Source organism: Neofelis nebulosa, chromosome 10, assembly GCF_028018385.1.
Source record: "Neofelis nebulosa isolate mNeoNeb1 chromosome 10, mNeoNeb1.pri, whole genome shotgun sequence".
Classification (NCBI taxonomy): Eukaryota; Metazoa; Chordata; class Mammalia; order Carnivora; family Felidae; genus Neofelis; species Neofelis nebulosa.
In genome coordinates, this window is record NC_080791.1 from 102695527 (window position 1) to 102717332 (window position 21806).

Below are 21806 nucleotides of genomic sequence, written 5' to 3' on the forward strand. Positions count from 1 at the left end.
CAAAGTCAGGAGGTGGAAAATGATTCTGACCCATGGGCACAGCACTTTGTAAATTTTTTGGACCCTGTCCACCGTGCTGAAAGCCAGGTTTTACTCCTGTTTGTGAGATAAGGAAGCTGAAACTCAGAAAGGTTAAGTAACTATCCAAAGGTCACACAGCTGTAAATTGATCCCACTGGTGTCGGAATTCAAATTTAGTAGGTAGTTTATCAGGCCAGGCTTCCTTTCCTTCCAAACTAAACTGTAAATCAGACCTTTTTCTTTTTCTTTTCTTTTCTTTTTGTACTTCTTTTATTTAATTTTTTTAATGTTTATTTTTGAGAGAGAGAAGAGAGACAGAGCACGAGCAGGGGAGTGGTAGAAAGAGAGGGAAACACAGAATCCCAAGCAGGCTCCAGGCTCTGAGCTGTCAGCACAGAGCCCGATGCGGGGCTCGGACTCACAAACCGTGAGCTCATGACCTGAGCCGAAGTCGGACGTTTAACCGACTGAGACACCCAGGCACCCCTCTTTTCCTTTTTTTAAAGATTTTTTTTAGACTCAGCTGGGTGGCTGAGTCGGTTGAGCATCTGACTCCTGATTTTGGCTCAGGTCATAATCCCAGGGTTGTGGGATCAAGCCCCACGTTGGGCTCAGTGCTGAGCATGGAGCCTGCTTAGGATTGTCTCTCTCTTTCTCTTCTCTCTCTCTCTCTCTCTCTCTCCCTCTGCTCCTCCCCTGCTCATGTGCATGTGCATGCTCTCTCTCTCTAAAATAAATAAAAATTTAAAGTTTTTTTTTCTTTTTACTTAATCTCTGTACCCAATGTGGGGCTTGAACCCACAGCCCTGAGATCAAGAGTCACAAGTCCCACCAGCAGAGCCCAGCCAGGTGACCTTATATCTGTGTTTTCTTATGGTCCGCAGCCATATACCCCCACCAAACCTATTAAAGTGCCTTACACTAAAACACACACACACACACACACACACACACACACACACACACACTATAAACTATTGAATGAATGATTGAATGAATCACCACACCCTGGTAGCAGGAAAGAATAGAAAATCTGGAATTGGAGAGAACTGAAATATTTTCTGATCTGGGGATTTTCTTCTAAGAGAACATGTGTCACTTTTTTAGGTTTGTTTGTTTAAAACAATAAACATTTATGCGTCGTTGAGTCAATCTGGGCCTGACAGTTTCTGGGTGGCCCTGGTTGTATGTTGACTGCAGTCAGCTGAGGGGTTCGCTCGAAGGTGCGATGAAGCTTGGCTTTGCTGAGCTCATAGGGTCTGTTTTGCACATCTTGGATCTTGGCTGAGATGGGTCAGCTGACCTGCTCTGCACCACATTGTCTCTCATCTGCTAGGAGGCTAGTCCGGGCTCCCTCGTGGAGGTCGAAGGAGCCTAAGAGTGGAAGCAGAGGCATGCAAGGTCTCTTAGTCTGAAACCGGGAAGTAATACAACAGGCACTGAATGCTCGTTCTAGACCACATCAGAATGAAAGTGTAGGGAACAAGTCTCCACTTCTTTTTTTTTTTCCAAATTTATTTATTTAGGGGCGCCTGGGTGGCTCAGTCAGTTAAACGTCTGACTTTGGCTTTGGTCATGATCTCGCTGTCTGTGAGTTCAAGCCCCGCGTCGGGCTCTGTGCTGACAGCTCAGAGCCTGGAGCCTGCTTCGGATTCTGTGTCTCCCTCTCTCTCTGCCCCTTGCCCACTCACACTCTGCCTCTCTCAAAAATAAACATTAAAAAAATTAGTTTATTTGTTTATTTTGAGAGGGACAAAGACAGAGCAAGTGGGGGAGGGGCAGAGAGAGAGGGAGAGAGAATCCCAAGCAGGCTCCGCACGGTCAGCACAGAGCCCGATGCGAGGCTTGAACCCACAAACCGTGAGAGTATGACCCAAGCCAAAACCAAGAGTCAGAGGCTTAACCGACACGGAACCACCCAGGCGCCCCAGGTCTCCACAGTCTTTTTTTTTTTTTTTTTTTTTTTTTTTTTTAACATTTTTTATTTATTTTTGGGACAGAGAGAGACAGAGCATGAACGGGGGAGGGGCAGAGAGAGAGGGAGACACAGAATCGGAAACAGGCTCCAGGCTCCGAGCCATCAGCCCAGAGCCTGACGCGGGGCTCGAACTCACGGACCGCAAGATCGTGACCTGGCTGAAGTCGGACGCTTAACCGACTGCGCCACCCAGGCGCCCCTGGGTCTCCACAGTCTTAAAAGTATCCTGCAAATTCACTCTGCAAAGAGCCGGGGTGTAAGGAAGCACAAATAGTTGTGGCCACTATAGTGATCTTACATATCTGTAGAAAAACTATTAGCAACTTTCCCAAGCAACTGGCTGCTCTGAGATTTTCCTTAAAGAATCAAGGACTTTTGGTCTATATCATAATATCAGACATGATTTATTACGTGAAGTTTCAAGTTGCTTACGTATAGTTTTTCTCTTGCTGCTCCTGCTATCTCTGTGTCATATCTAACAAGCTCTCACTCCTCATATGTGTCACTTGAGAAAGACAGAGGGTCACACACAGACATGCACACATCTAGGACCCCCACCCTCCCGCCACGCGCTGCGGTCTTATTCTAGGACAAAGTCCTGTGGGTCAGCCCACTGAGTTCCAATGACCCGCTTCCTTCCCCAAGTACACAATCCTCCACACCTGGAGGATTTGATTTGAAGGAATTCTGAGAAAGGACCCTGTGTGATTAGAAGTGGGATTAGGACTCCGTTGCAGTTGGTCCTTGCTGCCACGCGGTGTCACTGTTGAAACTTTGTCCTGCATAGCCTTTTGGACATTTGTGATTTTCCCATGAGGTTCCAGATACTTTAATAGCCAAGGTGGGGATTTCAACTTCCATTCTAAAGTTTCCGGTTGGAGCGCCTGGGTGGCTCTGTCGGTTAAGCGGTTAAGCGTCGGGCTTCAGCTCAGGTCATGATCTCACTGTCTGTGAGTTCAAGCCCTGCGTTGGGCTCTGTGCTGACAGCTCAGAGCCTGGAGCCTGCTTCGGATTCTGTGTCTCCCTCTCTCTCTGCCCCTCCCCTGTTCATGCTGGCTCTGTCTCTCTCTCTCTCTCTCTGCCTCAAAAATAAATATACATTGGGGCGCCTGGGTGGCGCAGTCGGTTAAGCGTCCGACTTCAGCCAGGTCACGATCTCGCGGTCCGTGAGTTCGAGCCCCGCGTCAGGCTCTGGGCTGATGGCTCGGAGCCTGGAGCCTGTTTCCGATTCTGTGTCTCCCTCTCTCTCTGCCCCTCCCCCATTCATGCTCTGTCTCCCTCTGTCCCAAAAATAAATAAAAAACATTAAAAAAAAATTTTTTTTTAAATAAAATAAAATAAAAATAAATATACATTAACAAATTTTTAATAATAAATAATAAAAAATAAAAAATAAAGTCATGGTTTACCCTCGTTCAGCCATTATCGCCCCCAAATCAATACCTTGATGATTCCAGAAGACCTCCTGAGCCACATGCTGTGTCAGAACCAGCCTGGTTCTGACCAGGCTAACCCTTAGGACCAGGTTGATAACCCTAACAGCAGCAACAACCTAACGTGCTCCCAGCACTTACCAAGCCGTCAGGCACCACACTAAGAAATTTTCATGGATTATAAAATTTCGTTTAAGGAGACATCACACCTTATGAAAAGGGAATGGTCCCAAAGATGTTGGATCATTCAACACTTAAGTATCTTGACACTGTATTTTCCAGAAGAATCACTGTAAAAGGGCGGGGGGGCGGGGGAGGAAGCTTCAACCATTGCAGAACATCTTTGCCTTCGTGCTATTTTTTTTTTTTTTTTTTTTGCTAAACACTAGAATCTCTAACGTTTCAGGGAATAGGCGCTCCTAAATTAACTACTTGGCGTGTCACGGCAGTTCCTTGGGCTTTTTCAGAGTGTTTTATCATATCTAACTTTCATTACAAAAGTTATTGATTCTGGACCGTGGTTTTTGGCACTCATGCCACCAGTTAATGAACTCAGAAAATATCGCCCTAGGATACAGAAAATATTTTAAATGTTAAGGCTGAATATTAAAGTAACAGCCCATCAGTCATTAGCGTCCACTCTCAGAAGGTATGATGCGCATAAACAATGGCTCAATTCACACGATATGAACGTGAATAGCAGTTATTTACTTTTGCAGCGCAATGGATGCGGTCACGTGACAGTGGTTGTAAACGCAGTCCACAGGCCCACTCAACTCACCAATTTTGAAATCATGTAACCTGGGCGATTTTTTTTTTCTTTCAAAAAAATTTTTTTTTTAACGTTTATTTATTTTTGAGACAGAAAGAGACAGAGCATGAACGGGGGAGGGTCAGAGAGAGGGAGACACAGAATCTGAAACAGACTCCAGGCTCTGAGCTGTCAGCACAGAGCCCCACGTGGGGCTCAAACTCACGGACCGCAAGATCATGACCTGAGCCGAGGTCAGCCGCTTAACCAACTGAGCCACCCAGGCGCCCCAGCGATTTTTTTTTTAATTTAGGGGGATTTGCAGTTTTTCAAATGTGCATAACTCATATTTACATAATATATAAATGTAAATGATGTAGATGAAAAATGAAGCCTTCGAAAGCAATTCATCAGGTGTCACTGGCTGGCTCAGTCGGTGGAGCATGTGACTCTTGATCTCAGGGTGGTGAGTTCGAGCCACACGTTGGATGTACAGATTACGTAAAAGTAAAGTAATAAACTTAAAAAAACAAAAGCAGTTAATCTATTCCTTTAAGGTGTCGTAGTTGATGAATGACAGGGTGGAGAGTAGACCCCAGTGCTTAGGAACGCAGATTCCCTTTCTCTCAAGATAATTTAATTTTGTTTGTTTGCTTGTTTGTTTACATTTTTTGAGAGAGAGAGATAGTGTGAGTGGGGGAGAGGGACAGAGGGAGAGAGAGAGAATCCCAAGCAGGCTCCACACTCAGCACAGAGCCTGACACGGGGCTTGATACCACAACCCTGAGATCCCAAGCCGAAATCAAGAGTCAGACACTCAACCGGCTGAGCCACCCAGGTGCCCTACTTATTTATCTTTTATTGAAGACTTTATTTTATTTTGTTTTTTCAAGTAGGCGTTCCCGGTGTGGGGAATGAACTCTTGACTCTGAGATGCAGAGCCTCATACCCTACTGATGAGCCAGCTAGGTGCCCCCCAAGGTAATTTCATTTTTCAGAACTTACTGATATTCCTTGTCCTAAGCCTTGGTTGAAATTACACTCATCCATCCCAAAAGCGTTTCTCAATTTTGAATCTTAGGAAGAAATGTTGGGGAAATATGAATTCCCCTTATTCCAGAAAAACCCTTATACAAGTGGAACACCTCCTCCCGCCTGGCCTGATGTGGCTACTCAGGGAGGGGAGGCCTGCACAGAGCGATGGACGTTTCTGTTATTTCCTCCCTCAGAACTGGGGTTGCCAGACGTTTGGATAACTAAAAGGGGCCAGTCAAGTGACTTCTTGAAATAAGAAGTCTGCTTCGAGTAACCGAGACTAAAGACTAGCATTTATTCCTCTCATTGCTTTTTTTTTTTTAACTTTTTTTTAACGTTTGTTCATTTTTGAGACAGAGAGAGACTGAGCATGAGCAGGGGAGGGGCAGAGAGAGAGGGAGACACAGAATCTGAAACAGGCTCCAGGCTCTGAGCAGTCAGCACAGAGCCCGACGCAGGGCTTGAACTCACAGACCGCGAGATCATGACCTGAGCCGAAGTCAGACGCTTAACTGACTGAGCCACCCAGGCGCCCCTTTTTTTTGGTTTTCAAATGATCCTTTATTGAAATATTTTCCTTTGTAGTTCTTAACTAGCTGGGCATTCCACTGCATCACTATTGATATGACGTATGATGTCACGAGGGTGGTGGCCGTCAACATTGCAGCCCACAGATTGGGCAGTCCCCAAGATCTCTTTAATGGGTCCAGAGAGTTCTCAGGCTAAAGATCAGTGCTGCATCTGTGGGGCAATGTTGACAATCTCATCAAAAGTGGTATTTCCACGGTGCTTAATGTTTTTCTGCTTCCATCTCTTGGCCGTTCCTTGAGGGAAACACTTCAATCTGAGCCTGTCTTCTCTGAATGGTCAGTTTCACTGAAATCCTCAGATCCTTCCCATCACCGGTTGCCTTGGCGATATCATCACCAACCTTCTTTGGAGACAGACCCGGGGGGGGGGGGGGGGGCTGATCTCTGGGGCTACAGCGAGGCAGCACTGAATTCCCTACCCGTGCACCTCAAGTATATGACTTTGATCTTGGTGGAGTCGAACTTAGGTGGCCTGGTGGAGGTGGCTGGTGTTGGATGAACGGCGACCAAAGACGGTTGCCCCTTCACCTCCTCCCGGCCGAAAGCCAAAAGTTCATCGCGTATTTAATCGTGGGCTCGACTAACAACTTAGCACACATGCACACTCATAGACGTGTAAGTACACTCATACATATGTGTATACACATGTACACACAATCGCGGTCACCAGAGTCACAGACAGGCACAGACACTCACATTCACACACGTGTACAGAAACACATGCACACCGGTCTCGGGAAGGGTGTGCTGGAGTGTCGGGGCAAACTTTACACCCAGTCCAGCCCCAGACCCTGAGGAGGGCCTCCCGGACATGGGGGAAGCAGGGAACATTCCCCCACGGTAGGAGTCTCAGAGCCAGTCAGCACTAATTACAAGGCCTGGAACAGGCTCATCCATCATCTGGGAGCGACAGGCTGGCCGTGCGGCGCCTCCTGGGCCCCTCCCCCACTGCACTCCATTTCTCCTTGAGTGACCGCAGAATGGCTCCGGCAAGCAAAAAGCGCTGTAGCCGAGAATGCAGTGCTGTCCAAAATCGTAACTACGGGCATGCCCTGGCTCAGCTGCTAGCTCTTGACTCCTCTCTCTGCACCGGGGAGAGCTCACGGAACGCTCCTCCACCCTCCTCCCATCTATTACCCCTTGGCAAACGGCTTGTACCATGTGCTCCCCACCGGGCTTCAGTATTTCACTGCAACTTTGCAATAATCCTGCACCTTGGGATTGTTTTGCCAGGTTTGCAGATGAAGAAGAGGAGCCTGTAAGACGTAATTTGCTCAGGGGCGCCCGGGGGCTCAGGTCATGATCTCACAGTTTGTGGGTTCCAGCCCTGCGTCTGGCTCTGCACTGACAGCGGAGAACCTGCTGGGGATTCTCTCTCTCCCTCTCTCTGTCAATCTCCTGCTCATGTTCTCTCTCTAAATAAATAAATAAACTTAAGGAAGAAAGGAAGGAAGGAAGGAAGGAAGGAAGGAAGGAAGGAAGAACAGACCCCTGCTCAGGGTCACCCAGTGGGGAGGGCTAGAGAAGGTATTCAAACCAGAGTCAGCTACTTGCATATCCCAGAATCCCCGTGCTTCTCCCACTGCCCGCCCCCTGCCACCTCCATGCAGGTGACTCCCCACGTTGCCAGCTCATTGCTGAGCATTTTCTCTTGGGAGCCACACTGGCAGTTCTTCCTCATCTTCTCTCCTAAATCAACTAAAGAGTCAAAGTCTGAAGGAGTCCCACAGAGGGAGACCAAATAACAGCCTCAAGGGCCAAGGGTCGGGGGCTGAGCAGAAAATGCATGGCGCTGAGCCAGCCAGGCTGCAATGACTCCACCGTGGGGCCCACCGGTGTGGTCCCAGTGTGCCGGACGTGGCTGGCTTCGGGACACAGCATCAGAGCCAGACTGTCAGCCCTGGATCCCCAATCCCTGGTCATCTAGCTCCGTTTCGTGGGGACTGAGTGTCCTGGAGGTATTTCTGGGGCCAGGGCAGTGTGGGCCTCACTGGAAAACTCTGCTCCCATGCTGAAATAATTCTGAAAACCTCCTTGAAGGCCAGGACCATGGTTTTTTGTCATTATCTTCAGCTTCAAGTATGGGGCCTGGCATCTATAGAGCCGACACTCGGTATATACCAGCTAAAACACGAGAACAACAACAAAATACTTTCTAAATCCTATCTACTTATTTAAATGCTCCCATTCTGAGTCCAGTGCAAATCCCCATCCCCCAGCCAGCAGTGTTCTCTGGTCTTCCCAGCCAATAGCAGCACGCCCTCCTCCAAGCACCAGGCTGAACATATATTGCCTTACATAACTTGTAACATGTTCGTGAGTATTTGCCTTTTCACTCCAACTACTAGGAAGCTCCTTTGGGAACCTGATTCGCACCGTGCTTCTGTGGCACCACCTATGCCTATAAACGTGCAGCAAAAGCTTTTGATTCAAAGTGTACAATGTCCAGAGGTGCCTGGCTGGCTCGGTTGGTAGAGCAAGAGATTTTCGATCTCTGGGGTCCTGAGTTCAAACCCTGTATCGGGTGGGGGTAGAGCTTAATTAAAAAATGGTTTAAAAAAAAACCCCACAGAGCGTGCAATGTCCGTATTTGGGTAAAGATTTTACTTTATAATGATGACATTGATGTTATTCTTACTTAATGTGTCTCCTCAGGAAACCACTAGAGGAAGGAATACCAAAGCACAGCTTCTTGTGGTTATTATCGGCCAGGGGCTTGCCTTACAAGTGTTCTCTCTACCAAGGAATTACACATTTGTGTGGGTGGTCTTCCGTCCTCACCGCTGCCCCCTGTCTTCGATTCCTGGGGTCAGAATTTAGGACTCCACGGATGGACAGCTTCAGTCGGAACTGGGGGATGGTTCTGCACCCTTCGTGGAAGGCAACATCTGGAGTCTGGAACTGTAGCTGTAGGATTAAACAGTGTGACAACCCCGCAGATAGATTGTCTTTCTTTTTCTATTCAAATGGGCCACCTAAAGAGAATCTATACTCTGTTATCATCCTGAGGGAGAGGGGGTGTTTTCCCTTTTCCCCCTAATTGATATGTAGTATCTAAAGAATTCCCATGTCCAAGCACCTGAAGTGTTTAACCTAACAATTAGTTATATGCAGAAAAAGCAAACAAACCATGAAGTTCCCCGGCAAGGGTATTAAAAGAAAGGAGACAATAGGGGCGCCTGGGTGGCTCCGTCGCTTAAGCATCTGACTTCTGACTTCGGCTGAGGTCATGATCTCGCCGTTCTTGAGTTCGAGCTCCACACCGGGCTCTGTGCTGACAGCGCAGAGCCTGGAGCCTGCTTCACGTTCTGTGTCTCCCTCTCTCTCTCCCCCTTCCCACCCCCCCCACCATTCTCAAAAATAAATAAACATTAAAAACATTTTTTAAAAAAAGGAGAGAACTACTTTCCGATACTAACTGGTTTCTGATACTAACCAAACCAGTTTCTGATAGGAACTGCCACGCTTATAGCTTTACAGCAGCCAAGAGATGGAAGCAACCTCAATGTCCGTTAGACGAAGAATGTGTGGGTAAAGAACATGTGGTGTATACATACAACAGAACATCATTCAGCCTCAAAAGGGCAGGAAATCCTGCCGTATGCCACAGCATGACTGTGAACTTCAGGCCAGCAGGCTAGCTGAAAGAAACAGGTCACGAAAAGACAAATACTGCACGAGTCTCCGTCTGAGTTATGTAAAGCAGTCATGGTCTTAGGAAGTAGAAAGGTGGCTACCAGGGAGTGGTAGGAGGACGGGGAAGGGACTTCTTGTTCAGTGGGTGTAGAGTTTCAGTTTTGCAAGACAAAAAGATTTTAGAGATCTGTTGCTCGAGAGTGGGCATATATATATGTGTGTGTATATATATATATATATATATATATATACAGTAAAACCTTGGATTGCCAGTAACTCATTCTATAAGTGTTCTGCAAGACGACCAAACATTTCCAATAAATTTTAACTTGATAAACAAGCGTTGTCTTCCAATCCGAGTAGTACGGGTCGCCAATGTCACATGATCCCAACGTGCGCCAATGGTTCTTGAAATTCGCTTTGATATACAAGTGCTTTGAATTATAAGCATGTTTCCAGAACGAATTATGCTTGCAAACCAAGGTTTGACTGTATTGTTTTCTTTTTTTTTTTTTTAAAGTAGGCTCCATGCCCAAGGTAGGGCTTGAACTCACGACCCCGACATCAGGAGTCCCATGCTCTATCCACTGAGCCAGGCAGACACCCCAAGAGTGTGCATATATTAACACTCCTGTATACTAAACACGGGTTAAAAGTGTAAATTTTATGTTATATGTGTTTTACCACAAGAATAATAATAAGAAAAAGCACCATTCTTGGGTAACAACCTTGTCCCAGGGATTTCCCAGTAGTAAAATACTCATCATAACCTATTCAATGGGTATTGTTGTCCTTGCTTCATACATGAAAGAAAGGAAGAGATCCAGCGATGTATTTGATCCCATGGCCACCTGACTTCAGCAGTCATGTTTTTTACCCACAGAGCACACTCTTGCACCCCCAGGTGGCATTGGCCTAGTGACCCTCACTCTATAGGTAAGAACAGTGAGTTGGGAGCTTGAGTTCAGACAGGCTTCTCTGGTTTTGCAAGGCCAGACTTCCCATGTCAAACCACCTTCCCAACCATATCAACAGTGTCTCCCCATATATGTTCCCCACTTCTTCCTTTGTAATAGCACCCCTGATTTTCAGCTGGCAACTTGGCCAACTGAAATGAAGACCTCCCCTGAAGGTAGTTGTGGACATGTGACTAAGTTCTGGCCAATGGGATGTAAGCAAAGGTGTCAAGGATAGCTTTTGGGAGGGGTCCTTAAAATAGGGACACACCCTTCTTCAGTCCCTCTTCCTCCCTTCTGCTGGCTGGGATAAAACACGATGGCCAGAGCTTGAGGCAGAATCAAATCTGAACCTATAATCCAAACCACAGCATGTTGATGTTGTCACATGAAACCCTTGCACACAGTGAGTACACCTGGTTTATCAGTGTTCCATATGTTGCATGTAAGAGAAATCTGAAGTCATCCCATTGGTGCTGTCACGCTTAGTGTGACCCAGATCCTTCAGTGCTTATGGTTGGATGAAATTACAAGGCATTTACAGATTGGAAGCTAAAGATCCACTGACTTCTCTCAATGCCCCCTTCATTCATTCAGTAAGTATTAACTGAGTGCCTACTACATGCTAGGCACTGTTTGGACACTAGAAATACAATGTCAAACAAGACAAACAGAGTCTCTGTCCCCTCAGAACACGCACTTTTATGGACTGATACTGTCTTCCTCCCATTTTCTACCACGTGGTATGAAATATCCCAGTATATGTGAGAGGTGTGGGAGTAAGGACAAAATGTGGGAGGGATTTTGAAATGTGACCAAGGAGGGGCAATATTCTTTTGTCCCAGATTTCTCCACAAGGGAGACCCTGCAGGGACCTAGGGGACATTCCTGCCCTGGCCTGTGCTGGGGGTTGGAATTGGGTCAGGTCTACAATATGAATCAATAAACTCATCTAAGAGTCCACCAACTGGGCCAGTTCTTTAAGTTTCTGTGGGACCCCAAAGGGCCCCAGCTACCAAAAAAGGATTCCTGGCAACAGTAATGGTAAATGTGCTAAGTTCACCTGTGGGGACCTATATTTTCTCAAGCCAAAATCATGTCACAAGGTCTAAGAAATACCCATTTCCATGGGGTCCACTAAAACTGAAAAGTTTTGACCTCAGAACTCTACTAGAATATAGATTGGGAACTATGACATTGTATCATATCATCTAGGCCCATCACCCTAAAACCCCTTTGCTGTTAGAAATTACTAGAAACCCAGCAGTCTGTTGTAGCACTATTCATGATAGCCAAGGTGAAAGAACAAACTAAATGTTCAACAGATGAATAGATAAAGAAAATGTGGGGCACCTGCGTGGCTCAGTTGGTTAAGCATCAGATTCTTGGTTTCGGCTCAGGTCATGATTTTGCGGTTCATGAGATCGAGCCCCGCACTAGACTCTGTACTGACAGTGCAGCTCCTGCTTGGGATTCTGTCGCTCCCTCTATCTCTCTGCACCCCCCCCCCTCGTGCTCCCTCTCTCTCCCTCTCTCTCTCTCCAAATAAATAAATAAACTTTTAAAAAAGTATATATATACGCATATATATATATAGAGAGAGAGAGAGAGAGAGAAGGACATACACACACACACACACACACACACACACACACACTGGAATACTATTCAACCTTAAAAAAAGGAGGGAATTCTTCAAGATGCAACAACATGGATGGACCTTGAGGACATTATGCTGAGTGAAATAAACCAGACACAGAAAGACAAGTACTGCATGATTCCACTTCTATGAGGTATCCAAAATAGTCAAGCTCTTAGAATCCAAGAGTGGAATGGTGGTTGCCAGGAGCCGAAGGTGGGGGCAGGGTGTGAGGAATTACTGATCAAATGGCGTAAGATGTCAGTTAAACAAGCTGAGTAAGTTCGAGAGATCTGCTGAAGACATTGCGTCTATTGTCAACAATACTGTATTGTCCACTTATAAATTTGTTAAGAGGATAGATCTCATGTTAAGTGCTCTCGACACAATGAAATAATTTTTTTGAAAAATCTAACAGTGAGCCAACACTTTATCTAGACTAAGCAAGGTGTTCTGATTAGTGCTCCAGAGAAACTTTCATTCCATCTGGGGAGATGTAACAAGGAAAAATGAGAGGGCACACAGTCTTTGCTGTCAGGGAGGATTTTGGTCTGGTGGGGAACCAGACATAAAATAACAATAATCACACAAGGCAGAGGTGCAGCTAAAAAGGCAGGTGGAAATGAATTTGGAAGGTCCTGAATACTGTGCTAAAACATTTGGGCTAGAGGGGTCCCCTGGGTAGCTCAGTTGGTTGCGTGTCCGACTTCGGCTCAGGTCTTGATCTCACAGTTCATGAGTTCAAGCCCCAGGTCGGGTTCTGTGCTGACAGCTGAGAATCTGGAGCCTGCTTCAGATTCTGTGTGTCTCTCTCTCTGTTCCTCCCCCTTTATACTCTCTTTCTCTCTCAAAAATAAAAAGAAAAGAAAAACAGAAAGTATACCTTGCTTAAAAAAAAATCTGGACTACATCCTTTTTACGGAGGTCTAACTTGGAGGAAGATGGGAGGGTATGTTGTCAGGGAGGCAGTATGCAAATGGAATCCAGAGGGTTCATTTTGCCTTGTGATGTACACCCAAACACAAAATACAGATTTTTCTAGAATGAGTTACCCCCAGTTTCCATCACCTTCTCAAAAAAAGAGTCCATGACCTAGTAAAGGTCAGGAAGCAACTAGGGAGCCATCACAATTTGGGGCAGGTGAAGGATAGGAGGTTTGTGTTGTGGACTTGCACTCTGATGGAGCGGAGGTTAAGAGGAAAGTTTTCAGGGGCACCTGGGTGGCTCAGTAGGTTGAGAATCTGACTCGATTTCAGCTCAGGTCGTGATCTCTAGGTTCGTGAGTTCGAGCCCCGTGTGGGGCTCCGCACTGGCAATGCACAGCCTGCATGAGATTCTCTGTCTCCCTCTCTCTCTGCCTCTCCCCTGCTCGTTATCTGTCTCTCTCAAAATAAATAAATAAATAAATAAACATTAAACAAAAAAAGAGGAAAGTTTTCAGAGGCTGATATTCAGCTGGCAGGGGAATGGTGAAAACAGGAACATCTGAGCCCAGGATTTAGGTCAATTGGATGAAAGTAGCATAGGGAAAGAGAGGTACGGATTAGCTTTACGACTGGAACCCTAAGGAAGAAGATATAAAGGACATTGTGACTGATTTTCAAATCACACACACAATTTCTTTTTTTTTAATTTTGTATTTGTTGGGGCGCCTGAGTGGCTCAGTCGGTTAAGCGCCAACTTCAGCTCAGCTCATGATCTCGCAGTTTGTGAGTTTGAGCCCCGTGTCAGGCTCTGTGCTGACAGCTCAGAGACTGGAGCCTGCTTTGGATTCTGTGTCTCCCTCTCTCTCTGCTCCTTCCCCACTCATGTTCTGTTTCTCTCTGTCTCTCAAAAATGAATAAACACTAAAAAAATTTTTTTAAATTTTGTATTTATTTTTATTTTTTCAATATATTTTTAATTAACTTACTTATTTTGAGAGAGAGAGAGAGCAGGGGAGGGGCAGAAAGAGAGAATCCCAAACAGGCTCCGAGCTGTCAGCACAAAGCCTGATGTGGGGCTCGAACTCACAACTGTGAGATCATGACCTGAGCCGAAATTGAGTCGGATGCTCAACTGACAGACCCACCCAGACACTCCTCTTTTTTTTTTTTTTTTTTTTAAATTTTGGGAGTATAGTTGACATCCCATCGGCACAATTTCTTTTAATCTGCCTTAGAGACAGAAGGAATATTCTCACCAATCCAGCCCAGGGTGCCTCCAAACCACAAGCTACCAGGCAGTTTGCCAGAATTTCCCTGTAACCTATGGTACATTTTGCTAGGAGAGTCAGACGCCCTATTCTCATTCTCTACACCATGTGCTTCACATCCAGAAATTCTGTAAGATTCTAGTGGCTTGGCGAAAAACCTAGAGTGACTTGTTTGCCTATACGAAAGTGGTGTGTCAGGGGGTCACCTCAGAGCCTCCCCCATCTCTGCAAATACAGAAGGTCTCTCTTACAGTTCTATAGAATTAAGCCATGTTGCACGGGTCATTCCAGTCTCCACAGCGGATAAGGAAGGCTGGAGGTGACTCCAAGGTTTTCAGCCTGAGCGACTGTGTTATGGTTTTAATGGTGAAGAAGAACCTAGGGAGAGAAGTGGGCCTGTGGGAAAGGTGAAGGTATGGTAATCAACGTGGGTTTGAGCAAACTGAATCCAAGGCATCCCTGAGACTTTTGATCAGCTGGGAACCTTTGGGTTGTGGGTCACAGGGTCCTAAACCCTATGTGAATAGAAGAAGGCCATCAGCAATTTCAAGCTTGCCTTTCGCCAGCATAACAACCCCAGCAATGCCACTGTCCCCAAGGTTCCAGCCAACCTCTCGGGTCTTAATGCTGAGGGACTCTGAGTGGATACCCATCCTTGAATCAATTACGGTGATTTAATTGGCTAAATCCTCTGTGGTTGAGAGTCTGCAAGTTGGCCCTTTAGTGATGGTACTTCCTAGTATTTGTAATCCCCTTCTTTTGGGTAGCTTACTTCTAACTAATAGTATATGGCAACGTTGGAGTTGTCACTTTTTTTTTTAAGTTTATTTTATTTATTTGGGGTGCCCGGGTGGCTCAGTTAGTTAAACTTCCGACTTCAGCTCAGGTCACGATCTCATGGTTCGTGAGTTCGAGCCCCGTGTCGGGCTCTGTGCTGACAGTCAGAGCCTGGAGCCTGCTTCGGATTCTGTGTCTCCCTCTCTCTCTGCCCTTCCCCCTCCCACGCGCTCTCTCTCTCTCTCTCTCTCTCAAAAATAAACATTAAAAGAATGTTAAAGTTCATTTTATTTATTTATTTTAAGTAATCTCTACACCCAGCGTGGAGTTCGAACTCACCACCCTAAGATCAAGAGTTGCACGTTCTTCTGACTGAACCAGCCAGGCGCCCTGAGGAGTTGTCATTTCTGTGATTAGGTGACAAAAGATTGCGCTTTGCCACTTGCCAAAAGACTCTCTCGCTTGCTGGCTTTGATGACGCAAGCAAGCCGCCATGCTGGACACAGCCACGTTGCAAGGAACCGAGGACCAGCCAACAGCCACCAAAGAAATGAGGGCCTCAAGGAACAAAATCCTGCCAACCACCAAGAAAGTGAGCTTGCAGGCAATTCCTTTTGCCCACTGAGCCTTCAGATGAACCCCTGCCCTGAGTGACAGACACTCTTAGGGCAGCTACCTGAGACATCATGATCAGAGGACCCAACTAAGCCCTGCCCAGATTCCCGCCCCACAGAGACTGCAAGAAAATAAATGTGTGTTGTCCTCAGCTATTAAGCTGTGGGCTAAATGGTTACACGGCAACAGACAACTGATACAACTGGGTTGTGTGATTGCCCCTGGAGGGGTAGGTGAGGTCAGCCTTGGGTGAATCATGGGGACTCAAAGTGGAGAATAGGTGTCTCCGTGAAGGAAAGCGAAGGTGTAGTTACCAGAAGGGGGATGAAATCTGGGCAGGCAAAAGCATCAGATGTCTACCTCATACAAATATTTGGGAATGTAAGGAGGCAGCTGGAAACACATCTGGAGACATAGCTTGGGCAGTGATTCGGGGATCGGCGACTGTCGGAACCGTAAGGATGGATACAACTGCTCCCAAAAGAGAAGGGTTGAGGGCGGATTTATTGGGAACAGCAACAAATAAGGGGCAGCTGGAAGAAGGGCAAAGGCGATTAGGCGAGGAGAGAGGTAGAGGAAGACAGCATTTGATGCTGGACAAACTCTGTTTGGTCAGTAAGACAAGTATCTGAGGAGCCACAGAGGTTGACTTCTGTTAGAAATCTCGGTCTCATCAGGGTCGTGAATTCAAGCCCCGAGTTGGGCTCCACGCTGGGCATGAAGCCTACTAAAAAAAAAAAAAAAAAAATCTGGGCCTTTAGTTCAGAGATTGTATATTGGGAAGCCATCAACACAGAAGTGACAGGTGAAATCAGGCACGTGTATGATTTTGTCCCGGGGACAGAGTATGGAGGGAGAGGAGGACCAGACAAATCCTTGCAGACCGCGTGTACGTAGGTGCGGGGGGACGGAAGAGGACACGTGAGAAGGGACCAGAGATAAAGTAGCTGTACAAATAGGAGGCGATCCAAGAGAGACCAGTCTTCCCAGAAGCCATGGGAATTTCTGACATAGTCAATAGAGGCAAATGCTTAAGAGACGTTGTGTACGAGGAGGACTGAGGAAAAAAATGGAATCGGTAATGAGGAGGTCATTGGTGGTCCTAGTGGGAACATTTCAGTTGAAGATAGGGGCAAGGCCCAGCTGTGTGGGCTTAGGAATGGGTGGGACATGAAACAGAGAGGTAAGAAGCCGACTGGCACGGTGAGAGGTTTCCCCGTAGGTTCTGGAAGTCTTGAGCGTACGTGTAGGCTGAGGAGGAAAGTCTGGGCTAGGCCCCTCCACTCCCAACTCGGTCATCTTTCCTGAGTTCCCTTATATCTTGCTGAGCCAACAGGGTCCCAAACTGCCTACCAACTAGCTGTTAGCCAACTCCTGTTACAAGGAGCCAGTTGTGCTAGGCTTTGCCGGCCGTGTGGTCTCTGTCACAAATACTCAACTCTGCCGCTGTAGTGTGAGAGCAACCGGAGACCATCCTTAAGGGAATCGGCACCACTGTGTCCCAAAGAGCTTTATTCACAAACAGGCAGAGGACAGGATTTGGCCTGTGGGCTGTAGTTCGCTGACCTTGCTCTAGGCTCATGGAAAGCGATTGGGGGGCCTAATACATGGGGCAGATGATAAAGCAAGAATAGTACTAAGACCTCAGAAAAATGGGTTTGGTTCGGAAAGAAGGTTCTTTTTTCTTTTTTTAGACTTTTAAAAAAATGTTTATTGGGGGGGGGGGAGAGCACGAGCAGGGGAGGGGCAGAAAGAGAGAGGGAGACAGAGGATCTGAAGTGGGCTCTATGCTGACAGCAGAGAGGTGGGGCTCAAACTCACACTGTGGGATCACGACCTGAGCTGGAGTTGGACGCTTCACCGACTGAGCCACCCAGGCGCCCCAGAAAGAAGGTTCTTACATTTATTTGGGTACCTTTGCAGTCTGACTCCCTCTTTGTGTGTCTGCCTTGTACTCCTCAACTGTGAGCACCTTGGGGCCAGGGATGTTTCCCAGCCTTCCACACAGGAAGCGCTGACACACAGAAATGGTGGAGAGAAGCAGGATGGTAAAAAGGCAGAGGCACTTTATCCTGGAAGGAGAGGAAATTGCAGAGGCTCACATGAAAAGGCCTGTATCATCTCAGTGACATGGGAGCCACTGATCAGCAACCAAGTTAGACCCTCTGATGTTGAAGGGAGGCAACTCTTCCCAAACATTCCAGATTCAGTACTTCCGAGAGGGGGAGGATTGGGGCAGATGGTCTCCCTGCCTCACAATTACAGAATTCCACGGGGTGCACCCAAATAGAGAGCTGGGTAGGACTCTGGGGATTGGGGAGGGAGGCAGAGGGGGCACCTCCAAAATGGTCCTGGGTTTGATAGGAGGACAATAGGAAAGTGAGACTACGACAAAGCCCAGGTGCATTCTGGAACTCCCAGAAGAGAAGGGAAGGACGTGGAGGTGGGGTGGGGTTTACACTCTTACAACAGGTTGGACCTCGTCTGGCCTCGTCTGGCTGTTCCTGGCCTCCTTCCAACTCTTTCCTGAGGACAAATGGGCCAAGCAGGGATTTAGAAGGTGACAAGCGAAACAGGAAACTTTCTCCATGCAGTTCATTCCTGGGCGTGGGGAATCCAGAGACTGGAGACTGAGCTGAGAGGGACCCAGGAGAGTCCCCTGTTGGGGACCTGGTGTCCACTGTGCCCCAGGAAGGCCACTTGTGGACAGGGGGCCTGCGGGCTAAAGTGAAAGCAGCAGAGAGCTGGGGGTGGAGGCACTGAGGTAGAGGGAGGAGTAGGTGGGACGCGTCTCTTGGTGGGAAAAGGAGAAGAGCAACTTCAAGAAAAACGAGAGGAAACATGGACGTGTTCAAGACCTCCATGATCTGTCCCAGCTCAGCTTTCCATCCTTGTTATTATTCCCCTTCGTACATCCTAGGTTCTCACTGAATTTCCCACCCAGCCCGAACACATCCCACCATTCAGTGCGTGTTGTTTCCTCTCCTTCGCGTTCCCTTGTCCTCCTTTCTCCCATCTCCTCATCTCTAAATCTTTTTTAGCCTTGGAGTCTTAGATGCCACTTCCTCCAGGATGCCTTCTTAGATTCCATTCTCTATCGGAAGTGGTCCTTCTTCGGCTGAACTCCTTATCTGCCTGTTACCCAGAGAAGGCATTTAGCAATCTCCACCTGAAAGTAAGGGAGTATTGAAGACAGAAGCCATTCCCCAGGAGGTGCTGTGTCTTCCTCTCTCCTCGCCCCTGTGGCACATCAGCCAGGCAGAGGCCCTCTGGAAGTGGGAAGTGGATAACTACTGCACTAGCTCAGGCTGGCACACAAGTCTCCACCCTGCCAGCTTCCTGTAGAGCTCTGTCCCTGCTGGTGTCAGGGCCTTGCATGCACCCATCCCAGCCTGTAGCTGCCAGAATCCTGACACCCTGCACCCCTCCTCCTCCAGAAGACTCGGTCCCTTACCAATTCTGCTTCCCGGTCAGCCCAGAGTCACTCTTCTGCCCCATAGCTTTCTCTCCTCGTGGTCGAAGATGCCACAACGGAGTCTCTCAAGCACACGAATTCAGGGAACAGGTGGCATACCCAGGAGCCTATCTGGCCCTCCCACGGAGATGGCTATCCCTTGACAGCAGCCATACATTTGTCCTGGGTCAGAGAAGTACAGTTATCGAATGGACTTCATGAGTCATATGTGGTGGTGGGGGGTGGGGGGAGCGCAGAGGCCCAAAGACATGTGCTAAATGTATGGGTGTGTGTTAACTTATAAGCAAAGTAGCCTGCTGCTCCCCCTTGGGCAAGTGACATCCACCACCCTCACCCTCATCAACATCGTGGTTTCCATCCTTGAAAAACCAAGAAGGTTGGGCAAACCCGCAAATTCCCTGCTAGCCCAAACCCGCCATGGGATTGAGGGTTTGTGTATCTCAGATCCCTTCTCAGAACAGAGATGAGCATAAGAAAACCATTCCTGATAGAGCTGGCGGGGATTTGAGCCTCACTTCCCGGGTATTGATGCCCCTGGTGATTTGTGATTTGGATCTAGAGCATTTTGTACCTGAAGATGAAGTGAAAGGACTTCCCCACTCCTGCCTCCCCCAACAAGAATCATAGGATGTTATTCACCAGCAGGACCACAAGGATTCTAGACCTGCACTCTCCAAAATGATAGCCAACTGGCGACATGTGACTATTTAACAGTAATTACAGGGGCGCCTGGCTCACTTTGTCGATAGAGCATGCTGTTCTTGGTTTCAGGGTTGCAAGTTCGAGCTCCACATTGGGTGTGGAGATGACTCAAAAATTTTTTAAAAATCTTTTTAAAAATTACAATTTGGGGCACTGGGTGCCTCAGTCAGTTAAGCGTCTGACTCTTCATTTTGGCTCATTTTGGCTTCATTATCTCACAGTGAGCTCAAGCCCTTCTTCAGGCTCCCCGCTGACAGTGGGGAGCCTGCTTCGGATTCTCTCTTTCTCCCTCTCTGTCTGCCCCTCTGCTCTCTCACGCAAGCGTGTTCTCTCTCTCAAAAAAACAAAAACAAAACAAAACCTTAAAAAAAGGAAAAAAATTACAATTAAATCAAGTTAAAAAGCCAGTTTCTCAGTCACACTGGCCACATTTCAAGTGCTCAGTAGCCACATGTGGCTAGTGGACACCACATCAGATGACACAGATACAGACCATTTCCATGTTCCCGCTGAAACTTCTATAGGACGGTGTTCTGCTAGACCGATCTATTGCAAATGGGGAAACTGAGGCCCAGCCAAGCAGCCATGACCTCGCCAAGCATGTTATGGGCGGATCTGGGCCTAGAACAAAGGTTCCCCATGCATGTTAGGCCGGGCCTGACTCATCCCTTACTCCCTGCTGCCTCCTTCCCCCATGCCTCTCTGGGCTCCCCCAACTCAGAGCCCCCAGTGGGCCCAGCACGTGGGCCAGGCCGAGCTGGTCCCAGGCGATGTTTGTGACTGAGCAGAGCTCCAGATGCTGCACATTCCTGGTAGGGTCAGACCTGCCCCGCGGCACTCAGGGAATTAGCTTCTCTGAAGAGCCTCAGATCTTCTTTCCGGAGCTGCCCTCTTCCTGCCCAGCCCAGGGGGCTGCCTGGTTCAGGAGCGCTCCCGAGCTCCCCGATCTCCGGGGTGAGGCCGAAAAGCTGAGCGGATTCCCCGTTGGAGAGGTACTTCTGCTCCAGAAGGGGCTGCAGGGGGGCAGGAAATTGCACCCCGGCGTCTAACAAGGTCTCCAAGTCCAGCACAAGGGGCATCTGGGAACAAGGTTTCTGCCGGCCCAACCTTGGGGCCCCATTTGGCGGGAACGGGACCTGCCTTCACCTGCCGCCCTGCGCCGGGGGGCGCGGGGGGCGGTGTGAGGGAAAGGGCAGGAAGAGGGGCGTCCCGGGGTGGGGGCAGGGGGCGAGAGGCCAGGGGAGGGGGCGCCCGGGAGCGCCCTGACCTCGCCGGCTGCCGGGAGGCGGAGGGGATGGGGGTTGGGGGAGAAGAGGGGAGCCCGGCAGCCAATGGGAGGGAGGATCTCGTTTCAAAAGGGTTAACCCACAGCCAATGGGAGCCTGGGGGAGCGGATCCTGCTCACTCCATTCAAGAATCCCAAGTATTCAAGATGGACGGCAGGGAGTGTGGAAGGAGAAAGGGGGCGAGGGGGGAAGAGCGAGCCGGGCAGGGACGCGGGCGCCGCGGCCGGCCGGCCTCGGGACTCGGTCCGGGCGGCGGGCGGCGCGGCGGGTGCGGGGAGCCGGGGGACCGGGGGGCCGGGGGCCCCGGCCGGGAGAGGGGCCGGCGGGGCGCGGGAGGGCGTGCGAGAGGGGGAGCGAGGCCAGGGAGGGAAGCCGAGAGGGAGGGCAGGGCAGAGAAAGAGCCCGGGAAGAAGGAGGTGGCAGGCAGAGGAACGTAACGAAGAGAAATGTGTAGGTATCGGGAGCTCCCAGAAGGGTAACGCCACCGATTCTCGGTTTTATTCTCTCGGGCGGGGAGGGGGTGGTCTGGGCTCTTTCTGTCGTCTTCCCGCTCCCCTCTTCGTGCTCCCCCACTCGTGGGCATCTCTTCGGTCTCTCCTTTCGAAACAACTGCCACTGGGAAGCACTGGGCACGTCTCGCCGGGGTGGCTTCCCTGTCATTTTCCAGCGGGGGGTGTGGTGGGGAAGGGGCGGGGGGCTCGGCTGGGCAGGGCTGGGG

The 21806-nt window shown here is 48.6% G+C and overlaps 1 pseudogene; it reads right to left on the reverse strand.

Moving 5' to 3' along the window:
* Window positions 1-5771: 5771 nt before the first annotated feature.
* On the reverse strand, window positions 5772-6621 carry LOC131486678 (large ribosomal subunit protein uL11-like; annotated as a pseudogene).
* Between the last annotated feature and the right edge of the window lie 15185 nt (window positions 6622-21806).